The sequence below is a fragment of the Bos javanicus genome, chromosome 5, assembly GCF_032452875.1.
Source record: "Bos javanicus breed banteng chromosome 5, ARS-OSU_banteng_1.0, whole genome shotgun sequence".
In the NCBI taxonomy this organism is placed as follows: domain Eukaryota; kingdom Metazoa; phylum Chordata; class Mammalia; order Artiodactyla; family Bovidae; genus Bos; species Bos javanicus.
In genome coordinates, this window is record NC_083872.1 from 6,564,833 (window position 1) to 6,585,072 (window position 20,240).

The 20,240-nt window shown below is 43.3% G+C and overlaps 1 protein-coding gene across 12 annotated transcripts in view; it reads left to right on the top strand.

Moving 5' to 3' along the window:
• Positions 1-19,942, top strand: part of LOC133247146 (uncharacterized) — a 77,635-nt gene extending 57,693 nt beyond the window's left edge. For 5 of the 12 annotated variants that reach the window (XM_061415577.1, XM_061415585.1, XM_061415592.1 and 2 more), the window contains 2 exons: positions 15,601-15,684; positions 17,698-19,942. The gene's annotated coding sequence lies outside the window, so the exon portion shown is untranslated. Of the gene's footprint in view, positions 1-8,367; positions 10,470-15,600; positions 15,685-17,697 lie in introns of those variants that run through there. The other 7 variants (XM_061415578.1, XM_061415593.1, XM_061415581.1 and 4 more) reach the window with 4 other exon arrangements.
• Positions 19,943-20,240: the final 298 nt, after the last annotated feature.

Genomic DNA, 20,240 nt, shown 5'->3' on the forward strand with positions numbered 1-20,240 from the left:
GGGTTTTTTTTTTTTTTTCTCCTTTTAAAAAAATGTTTTCCAATTATTGGATTCTCAAGGCCACATTGCTAGTAGATGAGAAAGCCAAAGTTCAAACCAGGCATTCTCTTTCTTGGCCTGGAACCTCAGTCAGTATAGCGTTTTTATAGAAGAGTAGACAGGGAATGAGCATGAGGCAAAACACTGCGGACAGGGCAGAGGCTCCAGTGCGCTTGTTCTCAACACCAGTCCAGGGCTCCACATGGAGCAGGCGGGGTACTGTTCCCACCGAGTCTAAACTATACTGCTCACTGCAGGACAGGCCAATAACTGAGATATGAGTTCTTGGGGCAAGGAATACCGACTTCATTCCAAAAGCCCAGCTAACCAAGAAGATGGTGGGCTCATGCCCCAAAGAACCATCTTGCCAGCGTCAGAATTCAGACTCCTTTTATACTAAAAGGGGAGGAAGTAAAGTCAAACACTTCCTGGTTCCCATCAGCCTCCAGAGGGGATGTGTTAATTTCTTCCTCCCTACAGTCATTCACGAGTGGGCCTGTTAAAGATGTTTCCTGTGAGCTAAACAAAGGTATTTTAGCTTAATGCTCATTACCTGGGAGGCAGAGTTCCCAGAGATTGGCCATTATGTATAACTTAAGCTTATAGGCAACATCTCTCTAGTGATTAACTTGTAATAGAATACAACATATTCTTCCCTATTACAGTACCATAGTCACATCAATTTATACCATAGTTAAATCTTCAAACTTTTTTTTTTTGAATTTTATGTAATTTTCTTTTTCTTTTTTTTTTTTTTTTTGCCAAATATCAAAATGAATCCACCACAGGTATACATGTGTTCCCCATCCTGAACCCTCCTCCCTCCTTTTTTTTTTTGTACACCTTTGGGTCCTCATGAAAATGGAATTTTTGGGTAACATATTTTTCCAAAGTTCCTGAAGTAGGGCATGCAGGTTGGTATCCCTCTCTCAAGCTGGGAAACACACCCGTGAGCATGTGCACAAAATCCATATGTTGAAGCCCTGATCCTCAGAGTGATGGAGCTGGAGATGGGCCTCTAGGAAGTCATTAGGTTAGATGAGGTCACAAAATGGGGTTCTCACGACTGAATGAGTGTCCTTATAAGAAGGGGCCAGAGAGCAGGCTACTAGCCTCTGCATATGAGGGCACAGCAAGAAGCCAACCAGCTGAAAACCATCAAGGGGGCCCTATCCAGACACCAAATCCATGAGCACCTTGAACTTGAACTTCCCAGTCTCTACAGCTGTGAGAAATAAATGTCTGTTATTTAAGCCATCTCACCTATGGTATTTTAACTCCCAAATAGACTGAGACAATAAGAAAATTGAGTAGATTTAGAAATGCATTTTCCCACAGAAAAATGGATTTAAATAGTAATTCACTTCTGAGGGGAGGCCACTAACTGAATTCATAATGGAGTGGAAAGAGCAAGTATTTTTAAATGAAAAGACAATGTTTTAAAAAACTGTGGCAATTTTTTCCCCCCAATGAAACAGGAAAAATAGGCATTAGTCTGTGGGTCAGGAGCCATGGGTTCAGTCTTCTGCTCTTTGCGGTCTGGCTGTGTGAATTTAACCAGGTCATTTTACCCCTCCAGCCTTCAATTTCTTCATTTGTAAAATTAAAGAGTGAAAGAGGTTACAGTAAAAAGCATACTTTAAAAAGTGTCCTTCCCATTCCTATACCCACTTGAAGGAACTGAAGGAAGCTAATTAGAGAAGGAAACTCTACTACACTGTGGCTATGAAAGGCCCTAACCTCATACACAATCTCTGAAGAACATTATCCACAAACAGCATCACTAGAAGTCAATTAGCAGAGAAGCCGGGTTCTGATGTTCCTGGAAACATGCAACCTATGGAGATAAAATGGAGGCACCTCTAATTCTACCCGACTTCCCTGGTTGCTCAGATGGTAAAGCGTCTGCCTACAATGCGGGAGACCCGGGTTCAATCCCTGGGTTGGGAAGGTCTCCTGGAGAAGGAAATGGCAACCCACTCCAGTATTCTTGCCTGGAGAATCCCATGGATGGAGGAACCTGGTAGGCCACAGTCTATGGGGTCGCAAAGAGTCGGACACGATGGAGCGACTTCACTCTCACTTAATTTTACCAAGTTTATAGAAATGAGAGCTTCAGAGGATGAGGTGAGTTTCAGGAAAGAGAGCAAACCTCTTGCTTTGAGTCATTTCCTTACTAAAGGTCTCCAGGAAGTAATGGCATGTCCAGAAATTCTATTTAGTATGGGTTAGAGGCTGCATACTGGTTAGAAGATAAGCCTTAAAGCTGATTTTATAAAGCTGCTGCTGCTGCTAAGTTGCTTCAGTCGTGTCTGACTCTGTGCGACCCCAGAGACAGCAGCCCACCAGGCTCCCCCATCCCTGGGATTCTCCAGGCAAGAACACTGGAGCGGGTTGCCATTTCCTTCTCCAATGCACGAAAGTGAAAAGTGAAAGTGAAATCGCTCAGTCGTGTCTGACTCTTAGCGACCCCATGGACTGCAGCCTACCAGGCTCCTCCGTCCATGGGATTTTCCAGGCAAGAGTACTGGAGTGGGGTGCCATTGCCTTCTCCGGATTTTATAAAGCACAGTATATCAATCAGACTGAGGAAATGTCAAAGGTCACCATTAAAGAATTGGGGATGAGGACACTGATGAAATTATGCGGTGAGCAATTCCCCAGGTAACCTTCGGCTCTGCCATTGCTGAAAATAATGGGATAGAAGGAGGAACGCTTGAATAAAGGAGACATTTCTTTTTTTTTCTTCCTAGAAACTACTTGGAGAATAGTATAGGGAAAGTGCTGAAGACTCAAGCTCAGAGCAGCTGACAGCTATGCCATCCTTCCTGTCTCACTTGGTGTCCCTCGAGTGCCTGGAGTAGGGAATTGGGACCACGGAAGCCTCAAAGTTAATGTACATCATGGTTAATTCCCGTCTAGTGGCTGGACGGAGAGTTTTGCAGGTTTTGGCAGGGCCCAGTAACATAATTCTTACTAATACAGTGAGGCCAGAGTTTCGGCCCTGTCAGGGTTACCCCTTTGGCAACTGGTGTGAGCAACTGCCCAGATACTATTCTCTTTCTGTGGCTGAACAGTGGATGGAAATAGGTTTAACTTGTTTCTTGTGAGACCTCTGACAGCTAGCTGAAACTTCGGTGATTCTGACAAAACCACAGCTCTGGCTGAAAACCAAGATGAAAACCCACTGGAGCTATCCAATGAGAACACAACCTACTCTGGGAAAGGGGGGTACAAGGACACCCTCGGGGACACAGGTCTACCTGGAGAGTTATATTGAGCTGTGAGCAAAAAACAAATCCTTCTGACAAGAATTGCAGCTGATTAAGAACTACTGGGGAAAAGCAGAGTCTGAACTGAGAACCACCTATACCACCGCCCTGAGATTGCTGGATAACTAATGCCATAGCCAATGCGGCTAATCCAGAGAGTGATCTTTTACCTGAAAATGGAGACTACTTCCATAAGGTGATTATCAAAAACAAACTATAGACGATTCCCAAGGAGCTTCCCAGAAGGCATTAGATATGAACATGAAATCAGATCAGATCAGATGAGTCGCTCAGTCGTGTCCGACTCTTTGCGACCCCATGAATTGCAGCACACCAGGCCTCCCTGTCCATCACCAACTCCCGGAGTTCACTCACACTCAAGTCCATCGAGTCAGTGATGCCATCCAGCCATCCCATCCTTTGTTGTCCCCTTCTCCTCCTGCCCCCAATCCCTCCCAGCATCAGAGTCTTTTCCAATGAGTCAACTCTTCACATGAGGTGGCCAAAGTACTGGAGTTTCAGCTTTAGCATCATTCCCTCCAAAGAAATCCCAGGGCTGATCTCCTACAGAATGGACTGGTTGGATCTCCTTGCAGTCCAAGGGACTCTCAAGAGTCTTCTCCAACACCACAGTTCAAAAGCATCAATTCTTCGGCGCTCAGCCTTTTTCACAGTCCAACTCTCACATCCATACATGACCACAGGAAAAACCATAGCCTTGACTAGATGAACCTTTTTTGGCAAAGTAATGTCTCTGCTTTTGAACATGCTATCTAGGTTTGTCATAACTTTCCTTCCAAGGAGTAAGCATCTTTTAATTTCATGGCTGCAGTCACCATCTGCAGTGATTTTGGAGCCCACAAAAAGAAAGTCTGACACTGTTTCCACTGTTTCCCCATCTATTTCCCATGAAGTGATGGGACCGGATGCCATGATCTTTGTTTTCTGAATGTTGAGCTTTAAGCCAAGTTTTTCACTCTCTACTTTCACTTTCATCAAGAGGCTTTTTAGTTCCTCTTCACTTTCTGCCATAAGCGTGGTGTCATCTGCATATCTGAGGTTATTGATATTTCTCCCAGCAATCTTGATTCCAGCTTGTGTTTCTTCCAGTCCAGCATTTCTCATGATGTACTCTGCATATAAGTTAAATAAGCAGGGTGACAATATACAGCCTTGATGTACGCCTTTTCCTATTTGGAACCGGTCTGTTGTTCCACGTCCAGTTCTAACTGTTGCTTCCTGACCTGCATACAAATTTCTCAAGAGGCAGATCAGGTGGTCTGGTATTTCCATCTCTTTCAGAATTTTCCACAGTTTATTGTGATCCACACAGTCAAAGGCTTTGGCATAGTCAATAAAGCAGAAATGCAACCTACTCACCCAATCGACCTTGGGCTGGCTCTTAGCTCTTCTGTAGTTTACTGTGAAATCCTGAGTAACGCAGAGTTCGCCTGCATACTGGCTGAAACCACTTTTGGTGAAGCCATGATGGAATCTGACGTACTGAATGAAGACTCAGACAAAAACACCCTCATCACGCAACAGCTTAGAGACAGTCTAACACTATGGACCTCAGACAGTGCAGGAGAAGAATGTGAAGTGCAGAGGGGACAGAAAGCTAAATGGATACAGTGTCATCTTTTTTCCTTCAAGAAAACTTGTTGCACATCTCCATTGCTCATTCCACTTGGATTCTCTACAGCAAAGAAACCCATTCAGTATATGGAACTACTGAAATTTTACGATGTATGGACTACACTTCTTAGAGTAAGTATTTTACTTACATGGATCAATCTCATGACCATCTCTTCTTTAGATGTAAATGATATGCATTAAGTGTTGTATGGAATAAAATGGGCATTTTAAAACTAGGAATAAGTGGAATGTAAGACAGACTTTCACTGACTCCCAGAACCACTCCCAGAAGGAGAAATAAGATACTGAGTCAGGCAGTTCTCTGCTCTGGTCAACAGGTGGCAGCAGAGTAGCTTGGATGCCAACTGAAACAAAGAGTGGAAATCGATATCAGGATAAAGGCAGGCTTTGGGTGAATGTGTGGGGAGACAGTGTGACTGGTGGTTTATATTTGAATACGTCTTAACTCTAAACTGTTCATTGGTTGAAGCGAAGAACATTTCCAGGTACAACTAAAAGTTGGTTTCCTCCCTGTAAAGTGGATATAAAAGTGGTATCTGAGCTTCCCTGGTGGCACAGTGGTAAAGAATCTGCCTGCCAGCACAGGAGATGTGGGTTCCATCCCTGGTTTGGGAAGATCCCACATGCTGCAGAGCAACTAAGCGCATGCCCCACAACTCCTGAGCCTGTGCTCTAGAGCTGCGGAGCCTCAGCCACCGAAGCTCTCACTTCCTAGCGCCTTTGCTCCACAAGAGAAGCCACCACAGTGAGAAGACCGCTTGCTGAAGCAAAGACCCAGCATAGCCAAAATAAATAAAATTACTTTTGAAAAAGTGATGCCTACTCCATAGCATTGTTGTGAGCAGAGATGAGTTGATCGTGTAAACATAACCATGCAGACGACAGAGTAAATGCTCCATAGATGTCAGTCACTGGGACTGCACAGTCACCGTGCTGCTGCTGCTGCCGCTAAGTCGCTCCAATCGTGTCCGACTCTGTGCGACCCCATAGACGGCAGCCCACCAGGCTCCGACATTCCTGGGATTCTCCAGGCAAGAACACCGGAGTGGGGTGCCATTGCCTTCTCCGCAGTCACCATGAGGCACGTGTAATATCAGCAAGTATTAGTGGATACACAATCGGACAGGGTGCTCACAAGCCCGATACTCCTAACTCAGAGACGAGTGCCAAAATACCCATAGTGCCGTTTGGTAAGGGAATAACCATGTATACTAGTAATGGAACTCTACAAGTGTGTAGCCTCAGGAGTTCATTGAAATGGCATCTCTCTGGGTATCATTAGAGCTCATATGTACGTCGCTGAGTCTTTCCAGAGAGGTGTATAAGTATTACAAACCCAGACAAACTTATCTGGATTTATTCCTCAGATAAGAATTGTGCAGTCCCTACCATGTTCAGTTCTGCCCACACACAGGTGTGTGGCTCTATGAACACAATTCTAGCCTCAGCCACAATGCCACTTAGAGAAAGGGGCTGGAATTAGTCTTGCTGTTTTAAGCTAGATATTCAGGGGACCAAAGGAGAACTCTGGAGTACTTGCTCAACCATCGAGTTGCAGTTCCCCTTCTTAACTTTGACTCTATGAGTTCAGATCTTAGGAGAGGGCTTCTTCCTGGCTTCCTGACTTTTATAACAATTTTTCCTAAGAATATAACTCAGTCACGGACCCCAGCTATTACCTTAACAATCTGCCTATACATTTCTCCCCTCTTATCTTGATACCCAAACTATGCCACTGCTCCTCAGATGTGAATGAGATTCTGCTTCGAACCCCTGGAACAACTATAGATCCCTCTGGAAAAACTTCCGCTGCCCCTCTGACAAATACCGCCATAGTCAGAAAGTGAAAGTGAAAGTGAAGTTGCTCAGTCGTGTCCGACTCTTTACGACCCCATGGTCTATAGCCTACCAGGCTCCTCTGTCCATGGGATTCTCTAGGCAAGAATACTGGAGTGGGTTGCCATTTCCTTCTCCAATAGTCAGAAAGGTGGTAACAATAGTAACATCCATTCTTTGATGTGGACCCCAGCACGGGTTAACCCTGCATTCCCCACACCACTTCAGACCCTGTTATTGGGACTACTGACAGGCCAGCAAAATCTGGCCAAGCTGCCAGGTTAGCCCTCCCTTTCCTTGCCCATTTCCATCTTCCTTCCCTCTCGGCTCAGAAAGCCTTATTCAATGCGGACAGGAAGAGAAGGTTGGCATGGGGTAAGAGAGAAGCAGATATGATAAAGAAGAGGAGGAATAAGAATACTTTCAGCTCTGAGATGTTAATGCTACAAGTAGGAAATGGGAAATAAACAAAATGATCTTGAAATTTTAACCTGAGGGGGAAAACGTAATTTCATAGAGGCAGTATGGAAATAAAATGGGATTTAGCTGTGCTTGAGTCCTGCCTCTTCCACCTACAGGTTAAGTGACTTTGTGCAGGCTCTCGAGTCTCAGTTTCCTCATGCATAAATTGGGGTCATAAAAAGTTTATTGTGTAGTGTTGTGAAGATTAAATGAGATAAGCCATGCAAAAATGCTCTGTTTTGGGGTCATTGCTCTACTGCCAATGGTAATTCCTAGATTAGAAGTTGAAAAGTAAGCCCTGTGGGCTGGATTTGGCTTAGAGATGTTTCGTTTAACTTTGTATCGGGAGTCTCCGAGACTACCCCCAAGTTCAATGATTCAGCATATAGTCATACTCATGGCGATGACTTCTCACGGCAAAGGATACAAAGCCAGATCAGCAAGTTTTGAAGGGTCCTCTCCACGGAGTCACACAGGACATGCTCAACTGCCCCAGCAGTAAATGGTGACAACACATGAGAAATGCTGCCAGCCAAGAAGATTCTCCGAGATTTAGCGCCCAAGGTTTTACCGGCGGCTAGTCACGTGGGCAGGCTTTGCCAGGCACATACGAAAATCCCATACTCCCAGAAGGAAGGCAGGTGCTGGGCACAAGCCATATTGTTTGCAAAAACAGTTTAGCCCAGTGAGTCATTATTACCGGTTCTGGGAAAGCTGGGAGCAAAATTCAAGTTCCTAGATGCCAGCCAAGGGTCAGCTATGTAGGTAGGAGGCCTTTCTAAGAAAAAGCAGTCAGGCCTGATACGTTAACTCATTTTTTTCACACAAGCCTGAGCAGTGTTTGCCCATGTAGTACTGTTTCTTTCTCTATTTCTCTCTCGTCCTTCTTCCCTCCCTTCCTTCTTTCCTCTTTCCTTCCTTCCTTCCCTTCATTGCCATCCTTCAGAACTTAAGTTTTACCCAGGATTTCCAACTTCTTGTGAAAAATCAGATATGTGGTAACAATAGATCCATAGGCCCACATGGCAATGATTGATACTCCCCTTTAAATAAGGCTTAAATTAACCCTGGTCTTCACCACTGCCTGTGGTTTTCCCCACAGTTGTGTGCCAATTGCCTCTTAATGTCATGCTTCTGTGACTCTGGCCATGGGCTGCTTAAACCAAGAGTGGCCAGCCGACCACAGTACAAGTGAAGGAAGCACTCACGTGGAACACCAGTGAGTCGAGTTCATGAATTCCTGCTGTTGATGTCCTCAGAAATGTCTTAAATCCAGGACTCCTCCCTGGCGCTTCCTATTATAGCAATTCCTTATGGGTATTCTTGAATTGACATGACAACACTTTTATTGTTATATACAATAACAATTTTATTGTTCACCCTTTTATGTCAGTTAACTTCAGTCAGTTTTTGTTCCTATCCACTTGAAGATTACCAACTAGAATAATGATAATATATCAACAAATAAAACATTATATGTATTCTACTTTATCAATGTTAAGTTATTATCATCCCTGCCAAGACTTGTTAGAGTGAATTAACATATATCAACAGAACGGCAAACCTTGTTCAAAGGAAAGAGATGCAATGAATACTCAAGAAGGTCTACACATGAATGCATCCACTTATTTACTAACTTAACAAATGTTTGCTGAATACCTACCATGTGTACAAGATAATGTTAGGCATAAAAATTTATTTTTACATTCTAGGACCTAGAAAAGTACCTGGTATGGAGTCTGGATTTTAAGAAATATCTCCTGACTTAATAAATAAAGTTCACCTAGGAGATCAAGAAACCCAAGGCTAGAGATAATGAAATTAATTTTGTTCAGTATGAAAAGCGGAAACTGAAAACAGTATTTTTATAGGAGTATGCTGCATGCCATCTAACCAGATAAGTGTTCTAGAACCTGCTTTTTGAGTTCTAGCTATCACACTGTCACAGAGACTAGCAACAGAGGAGGACCTGAAACTATTCCAAGGTTCCATTTTATTAAAAGCAGAGAATTTGAAAATTTCTTTGCTTATCTCCATGATAATTTCATTCCTTAGAAGACAGAGGTAGCAATTAGGGGGACTAGATATTCTAGATATGACTTTTACTAATAAGGAAAAACTGGTATGTAAAAGCTATAAGAATATCAAGAAAAAATATCAAGAGGTCATATCATATCAGAGCTGGACACTGGGAGTGGAGTTTGAGTTGTAAGTTTTTAGTTGTAAGTGGTGGGAATCCAATTCCAATTGGCTCAGGCACAGTTGGATCCAGGTTTTCAAATGAAGTCACCAGGAATCAGTATTTCCCTGTTGGTGTTATTTGTTTTCCTGGGTTCTGACTTCATTCTCAAGACAGGGTCACCTCTCGCAGTGGCAAGATGATCTCTAATAACTCTGAGCTTATGTCCTATGAGGCAATCAACCTCATTAGAAAAGAACGTCTTTTCCCCAGTAGTTTCCAAGAAGTCTTGAATTTGAGCGTCACTGGAAAAACTTGTGCTCTGGGCCCATCCCTACATCAATTATGTGACCTGAATGGGGGCTGGGAATAGGTACATCCTAGGAATGTGTTAGGTCTGAAGCTGAGGAGGTAAAGTTGGCACAAATCAACTGCAAAGGAATGGTTCCATGAAGGAAAAGTAAGGGTCCCCGCTAAGAATCGAAGGTGTTAGGGATTCATTCATTCATTCATTCAACAAAAATATTTACTGAGTGCCTACTCCGGGAGTTGGTGATGGACAGGGAGGCCTGGCATGCTGCAGTCCATGGGGTCGCAAAGAGTCGGAGATGACTGAGCAACTGAACTGGACTGAATGTATGTATGCCTATTTTATATTCAGGTATATATAACAGTGAATAATATAGAAGAAGTTCCTGCTCTATAGGACATTACATTCCAGTTGGGGTGAGGGAGAAAAACAACAAACAGCTGCATTAATAAACTATGTTGCGGGACTTGGTAGTGGTCCAGTACCTAAGACTCTGAGCCCCCAGTGCAAAGGGCCTGGTTTGAACCCTGGTCAGGGGACTGGGTCACGCATGCTGCAGCTGGGAGTTCACACGCCACAGTTAGAAGGTTCCACGTGCCGCAACGAAGACCCGGCACAACCAAGACCCAGCACAACCAAATAAATAAGTGTTTAAACAAAAAAAAACACGCCATAGTCCAGGTGATTATGTGTGCTGCGAAGAAAAATAGAACAGTACATGTAAGAGGAACGGAGATTGCTGGCAAGAAGGGTGCTGCAAGTTTATGCAGGGTTATCACTGAGAAGGGGACATGTGAGCCACAGCAGACAAGACAATGAACTCTCTGAATATCTGGGTGAAAGGGAAAGAAAAGAGCAGTGCATGTGTGAGTGAGCCAGGGGAGAGCAGATGAGGTCAAAGACTGTAAAATGTCTCGTAGGCTACTGATTCTGATTTTACTCTGAGTTGAGAAGCTACTGGAGTGCTTGAGCAGGTTGGTGACATGCTCTAGTTGACATTTTAAAATGTAGATCAAAGGGAGAAAGCAGGAGATTAGGTAAGAGATTAGTGTAACAATCCAGATTAGAGATACTAATGGTTTAGACCAAGATGATAGCAGTGGACCTGCTTAAAAGAGGTCAGATGCTGGAAATATTTTCAAGGCAGTGGATTTGGGGCGGGGTGGGAGGGAAGTGAGGGAAAGTATCAAGGATAACTGAGATTTTTGAGCAGGGTGATTGGAAGCCTGGAGTTGTCATTAACTGAGATGCAGAAAACTGTGGAAGCAACAGGTCTCGGGGAACAGGAGTTCCACTGAAGACATATTAAATGTGAGGCACTTTCAGGATTCAAATTGGAGGTGTTGACAGGCAGTAGAATGTATGAGCATGGGATTCGAGTGAGAGTCCCTGGCTACAGAGTTATTAGTATATAGGTGGTCCCTGTCCTATTCGTCACTCAGTTGTGTCTGATTCTTTGCAACCCCATGGACTGTGGCCCACCAGGCTCCTCTGTCCATGGGATTCTCCAGGCAAGAATACTGGAGTGGGTAGCCATTCCCTTCTCCAGGGGATCTTCCCACTCCAGGGATAGAACCAGGGTCTCCTGCATTGCAGGCAGATTCTTTACCAACTGAGCCACCAGGGAAGCTCAAATATTTATTTACTTGGCGGCATTAGATCTTAGTCGCGTCCCACGGGATCTTTTGTTGCAGTGCGGGCTTAGTTGCTCCATAGCATGTGGGACCTTAATTCCCTGACTAGGGATCAAATCTGTGTCCCCTGCATTGCAAAGCAGATTCTTAACCACTGGGCTACCAGGCAAGTTCCTGTAGGTGGTATTTAATACCATAACACTGGATAAGACCACTGAAGGAGAGTGTGGAAGATCAACAGTTCCAAGAGCGAGGTACTTCAGTGTTTAGACATTAGGGTAATGATAAGAAATTAGCCAAGGAGACTGGAGGCTGAGAAGCAGCAGCCAATCTTGATAAGGGCTGAAGAGAATGAGAAATCCTGGAAGCAAAGGGAATCCAATGCTTCAAGGAGAAAGAGATCACTCTGTCAAATGAAGGGAGGTCAAGTGAAAATGACTGACCTTTGGATTTAACTCTACGGAGGCCTTGACTTGAGCAGTTTAAATGGTGTAAGGTGGAAAAAAAAAAAAAAACCCTATTGGAGTCTCTTCAAAAGAGAATGAGAAGAAAGGCATTTGGAGACTATAAATGTTAAAAACAATAAATGTTAAAAACAAATACAACACAGTTTATTTCCACATGTTTTGCCATAAGAAGGAGCAGAGAAATGGGATAGTAACTAGAAGAGGGATATCAAGAGAAACTGTTTTTTAAAAAAATATTTATTTACTTATTTTGCTGTTTCAAGTCTTAGTTGCAGCATGCAAGACCCTCAGTCTTCACTGGAGCATGCAAACTCCTACCTGTGGCAGGAGTTTATCTAGGTCCCTGACCAGGGGTCAAACCCAGGCCCCCTACATTGGAAGCAGAGTCTTAGCCACCAGACCACCAGGGAAATCCCGGTTTCTTGTCTTTTTTATTTATTGATAGAATGATTCAATGGGGAGAGGAAACTGGTGATGTAGTAGGGTGAAGGCAGAATTTATGGAGAAATGTTCTTGAGGAGACTTGCAAAAACAGCAGGTGTCCACTACCAAAACATATGGGAGACTTTAGAAAACAGATTTCTAAAAGCCCAGAGTAAAGATAACTGGTTTTCCGACCAACATCATTTAAAGTGGACAGCAGATTAAGAAGAGCGAGAACAGCTGAGGGAGGGTGGGAGTCTGATGAGCCGGCATGATTCTGGCTTGAATCTCCGTTTTGATCCCCACTGGCATTCAGATATGCCACATGTGTAGTGTCAGGGCCAGGGGTCTCCTGGCAGAGAATTCATTCTAAACGGGGAGAATGGAGGGCTCTTAAGTTTGGACCAGTAACTGGCCAGATGGGAGGGAAGACCAGGACCACACGGTGTCTGTCTCTCTGAACTAGCCTCTGGTTCATACACCAGAGAGGAAGACAAGAAACGAGAGCTCTGCTTCAATAAATTATGTAAGATACCAGGATCACAAGACAGTCCTATTCTGCTTCTCGTCCTCTGTTGATGCTAACATACCAGGGAGAAAAGCTCTGATCCTGCTTTGGTCCACAAGGCCTCGGAGCTTTCAGAACTCTAAAAACTTCCCCGCCCCCAACTGTAACATTCTATAAGCAGCCCTGATGGCTGAGGCAACAACAGAGGCCTCATCGCTCAGTAACAGTGGGAACCAGCTTTAAGAGCAGGAGAGACTTTAATAGTTGGCAGCTTCAGAAGACAGTATCCTCAAGGTGGATTGCCCCTGCAGGAGGGGCGGTGGTCAGGCACCAGCAAGCCCCTTCATGGGAAGCAGCGGCTTTGGCAGCAAGTGCCACGGATGGGGGCCAGGGTAGGAGAGGATCGTGGCAGACACGGCTGGGAACTGACATGACTCGCTCATAAGCACCTGTCTGATCATCCATGAGCTTCCTGAAGGCACCTGGATGAGGCTTTGAGAATAGCTACTACTACTACTACTACTACTACTACTACTACCACTACTACTAAGTCGCTTCAGTCGTGTCCGACTCTGTGTGACCCCACAGTCGGCAGCCCACCAGGCTCCGCTGTCCCTGGGATTCTCCAGGCAAGAACACTGGAGTGGGTTGCCATTTCCTTCTCCAATCCATGAAAGTGAAGTCGCTCAGTTGTGTCTGACTCTTCGAGACCCCATGGACTGCAGCAGATGTCCCAAATAGAGGTGTGGGTCAAAGTCAGAAACAGTCCTGCTTATTATTGTAATATAGTTTCACTTTTTCCATAGGTTGGTGTGCCTAGGGAAACACAGGTTATAAGAAATCACAATCACAAATAAAGCTGATGAGGAAGAAAATATTTTTAAAAATGCATGTGGTCAAACAGAGAGGGCTCTGTTGAGATATATGCTGATATAAAGGGGCGTGCCTAACTATCACACATATGAAGGGAAAAGCTCAGGAAGGAGAAAGTATAGAACCATCTGAAGTTGAGGATAATAAAAACAATTCAGTGAAAGAAAAAAACATTATGTTTGGAGCAAGAAAATGATGTAATGCTGACAGATGGCAGAGAAAATCTAACTACTTGATTGCTGCTTTATTTCTTCTTTTTTTTTTAATAAAGGAACTGGCTCTCAAAGTGGGAGGTGGGCAACATAACTAAGCATGATCTGATTGCATGGAATGACTATGAGAGAGCCACCTCATTATTCCTGCTTTTCTGTATTTTCTGAAAATTTTACAATGAGCATTATTTATTTATTTTTTTACTTAATATTGAAGTAAAATATTTACTTAAGTAATTTAAAGTAATTTAAATTACACAATTTGCTTAAGCAATTTAAAAAAGATTCTTAACATTTTATTGAAAAATAAGGAAATAAAACAAGGCTTAGGTAAAAGACTTACAGATGAAATCAAAGCTTTAGATAACGCCAGGTCCCCGATTCCTTAGCTCCTGGAAAAGCACAGATGTGATAATAGGGCAAGAGATGCTGGTCCTCAAGCAGTGGTGGAGAACAAACAAAGTTGCCAAAAGATTATATCTACTGACTTTTGGTTTGTAAAGCAGCTGTGTGTGTGATTCTACCGCTATGTCAGTTACAGGCCAGGCGTTGAACTAGAGCAGGGCTGGCAAACCATGGCTTGCAGGTCAGTTTCAGCTCACTGCTTGTTTTTGTGCTAAGAATTGCCAATTTAATGGTTTGAAAGAAATCAAAAGAAGTTTTCACATCATGTAAAATTTATGTGAAAATCATTCAGTGTCCATAAATCAAGTTTGATTAGAACACATCCACGCCCATTTGTTTCTATATTGTCTATGGCTGTTTTATGCAACAGTGGCAGGGTCGGGTAGCTGTGACAGAGGCTTACGACCTAGAAAGCCTAAAATATTTATTATTTAGTCTTTTACAAAAAAAAAAGAAAATCACCAATTCCTAGGCGAGATGCATACCTGATGTTACCTCTAACCCGTGGTTCTGTGAATGTCTGTATTTCATTTCTCTCCAGATCCTGCCCAGGGAGGGGGGCTGGGTAACCACACTTATCTCCATGATAAAATGGGAGCTTAGAGCAACTGCACAAGTCACTTAAAAGCTACAATCCAGGTCTTCTGGCTTTCAGTGCAGTGTTCAGGACGTAATAAAATAGTTGACGCTTATTACATTCTTAATTTGTGCCAGGAACTGCTCTACATACCTTACTCATATTAACTTATCTGAGTTTCATGATCACGCTGTGAAATATGTTCTATTATTATTACTCCCATTTTACTGATGAGAAAACGGAGGCACAGAGTGATCTAGTCACTTGCTGAAGACCACAGAGTGTACGGGAGGAGGTGGAGCCAGGGTCTAGGCTAGAACAGCTGGTTTTAGAGCCAGAGGGCTGAACCACGACTCTTCGTCCTTCTGGGCCATCCGACACTGTCCCATTTTATTACTCTGAACCAACAGCAAACCTGCATGCTGGTGAAAATGCAGTCAGGTGATACACTGTTTATAGAAGTATATAGAAATACACTGTTTAACTAAGAGACGAAAGGTTTACAGTATTCTGAGTGGGAGTTCCTCGGAGCAAAGGCATTTGTACTGGAGCCTTAAACTGTTTGTTCCTTTTTTGCCAATTGTCTTATATTGCAGGTTACAAATACAGGAAGTGGATTTACAGGTTGTATTATCTGATTTGAACTAAGTAATCCTCTCAAAATAAGAGGATTGCCTGAAAGAATCCATACAAAGAAACTGTGTAGTGAGCCATTTATACTAATAGAAACATGGGCATATTTTGCAGGTCCATTACGTGTAAAGTGAGAGGGAATCCTTTGTGAGCCAAAGTGAAATAAAGCAATTGAAAATCTGAGCAGATCTAACACAGGTAGTCTTATTGCTCTCTTTAGAAACATAATTAATAGTATACAAGATGTTTTACAGTCAAAACAGGTGGTGACCACTAACCCACACACACAAGGTCAAGTTGAATCCTTGGACAGTGACCTGGATCACGGAGTTCAGTAAGCATTGATACTAGGAACATTCAGTTAGGTGTTTGGGCCTGTTCATATGATACATAACAATTTCTATCATACTCTTTGTTTTGCAAGTGTAACAGAACGTGTCCTTTCGGTGTTGGAAGCAACCCCCTAGAAGTTATTTACAATCATTCTAAACCAGTGTTTCATGGAGTATGGCCAGAGGACTAGCACCTTAACATCACCTGGGAACAAGTTAGGAGGGCAGATTCTCAGACCCCACCCCAGATTTACCAAGAGAGAAGCTTTTGTGGGGCCCAACAATCTATGCTTAAACAAGTTGTCCAGATGACTTTGTTTATAACGTGAGAACCATGTATTGTGTATACCTAGGACATTTAAATTAGAAATAGCTGGGAAGTCTTTCTCAATACTCAAAGCTAATGAGAATTGAAGACAGGCCGCTTAAAGTGAATCTACTTAAATCACAGTTTTACAGTCCTGGTGTTCAAAGTAAGGTCCAGACACTAACCATATCAGCATTCATGGGAGATTGTTAGACACGCAGAGTCCGGGGCCCCTTCTCTGATCTAACCAAATCATAATTTGTAATTTAACAAGATTTTCACGTGATCCCTATGCACAGTAATATTTGTGAAACTGTGTTACAGGAAATAGTTCTTTTTTAACATTTCATTGAGAATTAACTTTTAAAATACTGATATTTTTGGCTTTTCTTTTGGACAAAAATTGAACGACTGTATTATACAACCTTCTTCCCCACTTAACATCTGAAATTTGTGGTAGTATCAAAACTTCTGTAACAAAAATAATTTGAGGGCTTTTTTATTTTCCAAAGGCTTTTTTCAGTCTTTGATGATCATTCTCCTTTGAAGGGCTTATCATCATCCTTGCTTATTTTCTCTCCGTACGTGCACATCAATCGAGTCTAACGCCTCCTTTTCCTTGGTTTTACGTGACCCAGCAGTTTTCCAACACTATGGTCACTGACTTTATGAAACATACCTTGTTTTTAAAAACTCCACAGACCACTATGATTCAGTTTCCATGACGTTTGCGGATGTTTACATCCAACACTCAGGGAAAAGCTGCCTACAAGCTCTTTGGCAGGATGGGTGGGGATGGGAGTGAGTGCTGAGGATGTTTGGGTGGGCATGGACTTTATAGGCAGCCAGCTCATTAGCTAACGATATCCATATCATGGTAACTATTGCTATCTTGGGTAACATTGTACCTGGAATGCTGTGACAATGAAAAGTCAAACAACAATGACCCAAGCATATTATCTCTGGGCAGTGAAAGTCCAAGTAATTTTTGTATTTCTTTTGTGGTTGTCTATATTTTCTAAACTTTCTGGAATGAATGCATATTATTTTTGTTACCGGAAAAAATCTTGTTATTTAATATTTTAAACTGAGGTATAATTTACATTCAGTAAAATGCACAGAGATCTTAAGCATTCAGTTTGAATTGCTGAGTAAAACTGTATACTCCCATGTAACCACCAATCCAAACAACATAGGTAGGACTTATTTCCATCACCCAAAAGTTTCCTTTGTGCCCTTTTAAACCAGAAATTACCCTAATATATCACTCCTCCTGTAACACACACACCACCCCAAGACTGTCTAACCTCTAGTGTGGTTACAGTGTGGTACCCTGGAACAGCACGCTATGTCCAGATTTTAGTAAATACACATTTTTGTTGGGCTCAAGCATAGAGCTTAAGCATACAGAGGGAGTCACTGCTGCATTCTGCATTTCTTTCCATAAACTCCCCTTTGTGTGTCTCTAACTCATACTTTTAGTAGAAAATGAGAAAAAATGTTTTCCTTCCATAATTTCCTCTCCCACACAGTCATTCTCTTTTCTCTTTTTTCCTTCCTGCCTTGAAACAGCTATGTAACTGCCCTGCAGAAGATTCCATTAAGATGAAAGCTTCGTCCTTGCCAAGGCAGAATTAAATAAAGCCTGCTTGCCAGCAACTGGGACAGGAAAAGGTGTATCCCCTCCCCTGCCCCCACATTGGACCCCACCCATACCCACACCTGCCTCTCAAACATCTCTTTCTTATTGCTCTGGTTTATGGTAGCAATAAAAAACAGTAAAAGTAATGCAGATTAAAAGATGATAAGGTTTAAAACACATAAAGGACTTTCATGAAGATTATCTTATTTTGTTCAGTTCTTCTGCAATACCCCTTGAGTTCTGTGGGGAAATACCAGTATTTGTTAATTATTTCCTTTGTTCATTCCCACAACACACGTTTACATATGTAGATACCACGTGCCAGGGGAAATACTAGGAACTAAGGAACAGTGGCAAAAAAGGAAGAGTCTCTCACAACGTTTATTATCCACTGGGGGAAATGGATGAGCACGTAGGCAGTTATGACTCAGGGTGCAACAATCTGTGCAGGAGCATTTTTACCCCAGGTTAATTATAACACTGCAAAGGTGGAAACAACCTGTGTGTGTGTGTAAATATGTGGGTGCACGCATGGGCACGTGTGTACTCAGTTGTGTTCGACTCTTTGCAACCCCACGGACTGTAGCTTACCAGGCTCCTTTCTCCATGCTGTTTTCCAGGCAAGAATACTGGAGTGGGTTGCCATTTCCTACTCCAGGGGACTAAGATGTCAAATTACCGTGCAGCTGCTTAGCGGAATGTTTTGTGGCCATTAAGAGCTATTTTTTGGAAGATATATTTGAGGATATATATTAATAGGCACGTGTTACTTTTATAGGGTTTACCTGGTGGCTCAGATAGTAAAGAATCTGCCTCTAATGCAGGAGACCCAGGTTCAATCCCTGGGTCGGGAAGATCCCCTGGAGAAATGAATGGCAACCCACTCCAGTACTCTTGCCGGGAGAATCCCATGGACAGAGGAAGGAGCCTGGCAGGCTATGGTCCATGTGGTCACAAAGAGTAGGACATGACTGAAGTGGGTAATGCACACACACATGTTATTTTTATAATCAGACTTTTTACATTGTAAGCTAAAAAACACAAGATTGTTACAAGTATGCTAGCGTACTAGCCAGCACCTAGGGATGGTAATATTTATCTACAACTGTACTTTGTGTCTGCAGCCATGAAATTAAAAGACGCTTACTCCTTGGAAGGAAAGTTATGACCAACCTAGATAGCATATTCAAAAGCAGAGACATTACTTTGTCAACAAAGGTCCGTCTAGTCAAGGCTATGGTTTTTCCAGGGGTCATGTATGGATGTGAGAGAGAAAACTTAGCACTGAAGAACTGATGCTTTTGAACTGTGGTGTTGGAGAAGACTCTTGAGAGTCCCTTGGACTGCAAGGAGATCCAAGCAGTTCCTCTTAAAGGAAATCAGTCCTGAATGTTCATTGAAAGGACAGATGCTGAAGCTAAAACTCCAATACTTTGGCCACCTGATGCAAAGAACTGACTCCTTGGAAAAGACCCTGATGCTGGGAAAGATTGAAGGCGGGAGGAGAAGGGGACGACAGAGGATGAGATGGTTGGATGGCATCACCGACTCAATGGACATGAGTCTGGGTGAACTCCAGGAGTTGGTGATGGACAGGGAGGCCTGGTGTGCTGCGGTCCATGGGGTTGCAAAGAGTTGGACACGATTAAGCAACTGCACTAATACCTTGATACTCTGAAATAGCAAGATAATACAATTTCCTTTCTTTCTTTCTTTCCTTATTAGCTTTTATACACTGGTTTCTGTTGGGGCCCTCCATTTCCTGGGCTTCTGTCTCCACATGGAAGACTCTGTTCACCTCCCCTGCTGTCTGTCCTGCCTCACGTCCTCCCCAGGGAGAAGTGACACACGTGGCTAGTGAGCAGCCCACCAGAGCCCCGTCCTCTTCCTCCTGGGTGCGCCTACACCTAAGGCACAGTGTATGCAGCTCTGCGTCCCTATCTGTGAATGTACTGGCCAGAGCCTGCCAGTGCTTGAGGCCAGTGATGGAGGGGCTAAGTCTGCCGAACTCATGGGTGAAATATTGGGACACCCACCCTCCAAGCTTCACTCCACCTTCTGTGTGACAGAATCTGTTAATGCCCCTTCCCCCGAGCCCCTGCCACTCTGAGCTCACCTGCTGCAGCTGTGGTGACAACTCCCATCCTGTAGGGACAACTGCATCTCTTCACTTCTCCGTGGGCACTCTCCGTGGACACTCTTAGTTGAATCACCAGAAGCAAAAGTGCAGAGAGGTTGACACCATCTTCAGCTAGTGGGACAAGCCTTCCTGTTCTCCGATGGGATAATTCAAAGATGGGTTCCACGTGGTTGCTCAGAAGGTTCCCCAAGGGAATAGGCACCATTTCTTCACTGGCTCTTTTCCTTTCTCTCTTTCTTTCCCCTGCATCCTTACTTTACTTTCTAGAAACACTTCCCCACAAACTTCTTGGACCCAAATCTTGTCTCTCAGAAGAGAAGGTGGTATTTCAAC